The sequence below is a fragment of the Lepisma saccharinum genome, chromosome 1 (genome assembly GCF_977018435.1).
Source record: "Lepisma saccharinum chromosome 1, izLepSacc3.1, whole genome shotgun sequence".
NCBI lineage: Eukaryota > Metazoa > Arthropoda > Insecta > Zygentoma > Lepismatidae > Lepisma > Lepisma saccharinum.
The window spans coordinates 133,095,533-133,101,532 of NC_139229.1; positions in this window are offsets into that span (position 1 = coordinate 133,095,533).

Here is a 6,000-nt window from a genome sequence, read left to right on the forward strand (position 1 = left end):
TCTCTAGTCTTCAGGTGAACAAATTTCCTTTTGCCGGTGGTGGGACCGAACCTGTGATTTTTACTGCAACTAACTTCCTCGCTGCGTCCCCGGAAATACCTACACTACTTAGAGCTACTGTAACGGGAACGTTCTTCCTTTGCATTCTTTCTGGTTTTCAGCCATACACACACTTGACTACGAAATTCCACAAACCGTTCATGTAATCTGCCATCAAGGTATCATCAGCCTCACAGTAAGGATGCCACCGAAAGGGGCTGTTCCATTCGAACGTGAAGATCAGTAAATGAAGCTTGTTTCAGACTTTGAAATCTGGAAAGAGATTAGAAGGCATGACACGAACACTCTTTGCTAATTATGCTTCTAATTCCCAAGTCAGGTCTTCATCGAAACTCACGTCTCCAGATAACGTTTTCCTACAAAGATATTAGTAGAACACAGAAGTTTGCCAAAATGCCAATTATTAGCTATCCACAGGAGGGGAGGCAATGAATGTCCACCTAAAAGTACGATACATACATATATATTTATAATTTTCGTTTCTCATAATATTTTATGTTCATTATTACATGGGCGTTGCAGGAACATGATAACCTTACACTGAGGTATTTTTTGTGGGGGGGGGAGAGGGGGCAATGCAATTATGGGGAAAGTATGCCTCCTTTGCCTTTTCCGGGAAAAAAATTCTATTGCAGCTCCCTGGAAAAATTATGCAGATAATATCCATGAATAGCTTATCGCATTTATTGTAGTAGCGTATCAATCTTTAAGATTGTATATTTATATTTATTAAAGTCTCTCTGAACGCTTCACGTTGACCAGGGCATTCACTTGTTTTTCTCGGTTGTCTCAACCTCTGAGGCATGTTTACAATGCATTGTGTTGTGCCCCGCACCTCCACCACGTGTCATTCTAAAGAATGAGGGGATCTGAACCAGTTGTTTATGCAATTAATTGCTGGGGTGATATAAACTACTCATCATTCATCCTCTGATGAGACCACTCGTCATTGGCATGACGAGTTATCGCTTGGCAATGCGAAAGGTACAAAATCACACTAAGGAATTAGACTACAGAAAAGACAATGGTCACTCGTTGGGTTTTGTGAACCGTTGAACCTGAATCATGGCTGGGTGTAGGATAATTACCTGTCTATCTGAAGTCTTTAGCTGAATCAAATAAGCGAAGTCCTCTGTAAGCTTCTTCAATTCGTCGACCAGAGCGTCGTTCCACTTCTGACCTACTGCCTTGCTGACCACCTCGTCTCTCTCCACTCAATCCCAAAAGTCAGTCCCCTCTCAGCTTGTCTCACCTCTATATTACTAGGCCATCGAGCTCTTCCTCTATGCCGAATCGTGTTATTTAATTGCTACCATGCAAACCGCTGACTCTATAACCAGAAGTATTACCTGTTTCCTGAATGCTCAGGAGATTTGCATGGCACAACACAATGCATTGTAAACATGCCTCAGAGGTTGAGACAACTGAGAAAAACAAGTGAATGCCCTGGTCAACGTGAAGCGTTCAGAGAGACTTTAATAAAAATAAATATACAATCTTAGGGATTGATACGGTAGGATAGAATTTTGTTCTAAATGGAGCTCACGAACCTAAGACAAAAATGATGTATTTTTTTAGTGTGTGTGTGTGTGTGTGTGTGTATATATATATATATATATATGTGTGTGTGTGTGTGGGGGGGGGGTCTCTTATATTAAGGCTGGAGAGTTTCTGTTTGCCAAAGAATGTTAAAGCGTGTAATTAAGGATTACAATGACATTTATAAAACGAGGGTACTTTAGTTAAGATTTTATTTAACTTAGAAATAACTCTGTTAACTTACTCTTTGTTCGCAGCAGAAGAGACAAACACATGCAGTTTGTGTTTCTGAATATCCTCTCCTGTATTTTGTTCAGGTACTAAATCAAGCATTGAACATTCTGGGAAAGCAATACTTGAATCATTATAATGAAATGTTAAAGGTATCGTAAAGATAAATGTGTCTACATAATATAAATTGTCCATAACTACATACATCCATTTTTGTCGTATTCAAAACAGTACCTTCAACAAATTAGAGGCTGTCCCCTGTTCTAGCATCAGTATAGTTCACTCATGTGCACAAATAATTAAATTGAAGTCATGGTGGACAATTTAACGCATTACATTTCCGAGTAAGATACTACAGCAGTGGTGTGCTCAGGAATCTCGTAAAGGGCAATATGATAGGTCAGCTGTCTCCCACACTAATGAATTTTCCATATTTTCCTTCATTTGTAATTGTTTTTGTTCCGGAAAGTTTGATGAGATTATGCTGGGAAACACCTCTGCACAAATTTAATTAGAGTAAACACATTCAAAACGGCCCAAAATGTACACTTAACATTCCCAAATTTACACCTGCCAACGGAAGAATCCTGGATAAACCCCTGGCGTCTGGTATATAGCGATTGCTGACAGAATATAATTAAGCTGGATTGTGCTGCCACCTAGTAACTTCTTTAGAAACTACTCGCTATTAATTTTAGCTATCCGATATCAGTTTGTGACTTATTTACTGACTTCCTCTCGTACTCTGACTAAAAATGTTTAATTAGGTGAGTTGAATAACAAAAAACACGAATAGCCTCGATTTTCTCAATCACTCTTCGGTCATAGTTAACAATCGAACCAAAAATATACCTATCGATGATCTATAAACTACATTGGAAATGAAGAAAATACTAGACTGAAATAGTTCATTGATGCAATTCTTCTCCTAGATAGGTGCTCTCTTGAAGATGGAAGATCATGGATAATGTAGAATGTATATAATAAGCCAATATATTTAACATTATCTATTTGCTTTTTTCTATTTACGGGTCTAGCACATCTAGGTTTTTTGTTTTATCTCTGCACTGAAATAATGTGACAATAATTCAACTAGGCTGGAATAGGTACTATGTATTTAAGATAACAGTGGGTGACCTTTACATAATTTTATACATATCGCCCACTAGGGATCCCCCAACGGCTGCGCCGCCGAGAAGATAGTCTGCTTCCTATGGCGTAACGCCCACTGCAGGCTGTCCAAGGAGTCTGTGGAGCAATGCCGCGCATAACGGTAGAGAAGGGGAGAAAGCGAGTGAGCGCAGCAAAGCAGTGCACGCTGTTGTACACGGCTGGTAGTTGTGGTCGCGTTGCCCCCTCCTTGCACTCACTCGAGTCGCTACTTGTTCAGAGGACTTGTTTTCGTTCGCTTGCAACACGGACTCCTGGGACAGAGTATAGAGTACACGCCGAAAGCATGAAAGCGTCGTGTGGAAAGTCAATAGGAGAAGTCCAAAGGCTTCTAACAGAAAATACAAGACATTTTTTTTGTTTGTGGCACCTCCGAAGGAGCTCTCCTGTCGTACCCGCTATCTTCGGGTATCTCCGGCGTTCCGTGTAGAGGTAAACAAAAAGCAAATGCTATAATTTCCCAAAACACGGCAGTTCAGCGCTGCACACTATATGCCGGAAACCTCTCCGAAATAATCACTCACTGTCCTACACTAGGGATGGCGAGATCCGGATCGTCGCGGATCCGGTTGGCTCCGGATTTTTAGGATCCGGATCCAAAAAACAAATCGGATCCGGATCCAAACCGTTAGGCCATCCCACATGAGCGCTTCTTTCTAAAATAAGAATGTGTTTATAACATATTGTTACCTGCTGATATATATATATATATATATATATATATATATATATATATATATATATATATATACATACCGCGTGAGGCACCTAAAAGTACCACCTGAAATAGCGAAGAAACCAGAAACAGTAGCGATGTGAGGTTTGCGGGAAACAATAATATCAAATGGGGCTCGTAAATCGGAGGTATGGGGTGGGTCGAAAAATATCGACAAATGGGGCATCTGGAGCAAAGTCATATTTTTTTTAAATGGAACGATATACAATAACATGCATAATATAAAAGAGCACACGCAGAGAAACACAACGCCGTTGGTCTCATGCATCTACTGCACATAGGAACGAAGATATGGCCATGTGAAAATATGTAAACAAACTAACAAGTGGCCCACTTGACCGTCAGTACCACGGCTTGAACAAGTATGAGATGTCGGAAGCCATTGGACAAGATGAAGACAGAACGTGTTAAAGGAAGAAAAAATACAGTAGACATCGTCAGCACAATGTATTTGACAGTGTTACAGCATAATGAAAATGACCATGACAGTATGTCGAAGAACCACTGCGTAAGAAGCGAAAACCTGTCAAAGTGTGTGTTCAAAGTGGTGGCCGTCAGCTGCGATACAGGCAACGAGGCGCCCACGCAAAGATCGTTGCACAGAATGTAGCATCTCGTAGGGAATGTCCCTACAGGCCGCAGTAATGCGGTGTTGCATATCCTCTGGAGTTGTTGGCACATCCCGGTAGACAATGTCCTTCAGCTTTTACCACAGGAAAAAGTCTAACGGTGGCAAATCTGGGGAACGAGCCGGCCATTTGACAGGCCCTCCACGTCCAATCCAACGATTTGGAAATGTATTTTCCACACATGCTGTAGCGCGTCTTGCACTGTGAGCTGGGCACTCGTCATGTTGGTACCACATTTCCCTCCTTGTCTGAAGTGGTATGTCCTCCAATAGTACAGGCAGTTCATGTTGTAAAAACTGTATGTATCGGTCAGCATTCAGTGTCCCTTGTATAAAAAAAGGGCCAATGAGATGTTCACCCACTATACCACACCACACGTTCACACTCCATGGGCGCTGGCGTTCCACTTGGCGAAGCCAATGTGGATTTGTCACCGACCAATAGTGCATGTTCCTTAGGTTGACATTTCCATGATTGGTAAAAGTTGCCTCGTCAGTGAAGAGGATACGTGACAAATCGGGTGTGTCGTGTCGTAACAACCATGTGCAAAACCGAACACGGTCCACAAAATCATTCCCGTGAAGTTCCTGATGGAGGGAGATATGATATGGGTGAAACTTGTGTGTGTGCAGAATGCGCAATACACTTCGCTGACTCATCCCAGCATCCCTGGCAATTTCACGGGAGCTAACGTGCGGATTCACAGCGACAGCGGCGAGAACATTTGTTGCACTTGCCTCACCTGTAGTTGGCTTGTTCCGCATACGTGCTCGTGGTGTTACACTTCCGGTGTCTCTTAATTTCATAATTAACTTACCAAACAGACATCGAGAAGGCTGTCGTCTGTCCGGATATCTCAATGCGTACACACGGTAGGCTTCTGAGGCATTCTTTTGGCATTCCCCATAAATCAGGATCATGTCCGCTTTTTCTATGTTTGTGAACACCATAATCTTCGCTTTTACCAGTACGACTGCTTGCTATGAACTAACACGATCTTGTGGACCTGCTATCAAAACTTGCTCTGCGTAAAGGCAGTTCTGTCAGGCACCTGAGAAGTCTTACATGCCGTGGTACTGACGGTCAAGTGGGCCACTTGTTAGTTTGTTTACATATTTTCACATGGCCATATCTTCGTTCCTATGTGCAGTAGATGCATGAGACCAACGGCGTTGTGATTCTCTGCGTGTGCTCTTTTATATTATGCATGTTATTGTATATCTTTCCATTTAAAAAAATATGACTTTGCTCCAGATGCCCCATTTGTCGATATTTTTCGACCCACCCCATACCTCCGATTTACGAGCCCCATTTGCTATTATTGTTTCCCGCAAACCTCACATCTCTACTGTTTCTGGTTTCTTCGCTATTTCAGGTGGTACTTTTAGGTGTCTCACACGGTATATATATATATATATATATATATATATATATATATTATACAGGGTGTCGCAACACTCTTTCAACAACGCTTGGGTGCTGGTAGATATCATAAAAACAAGTAACTTTTCCCTATAAAGTTCACCTCGAAAGCGCTTAGTTTCTGCGCTATAAGCGCTTAAAATCTATCCTGTACGTATGCAACCCAACACAGCAAACGCTTGCTCTGACATAACTACCAGGGGCGCGTGGCAG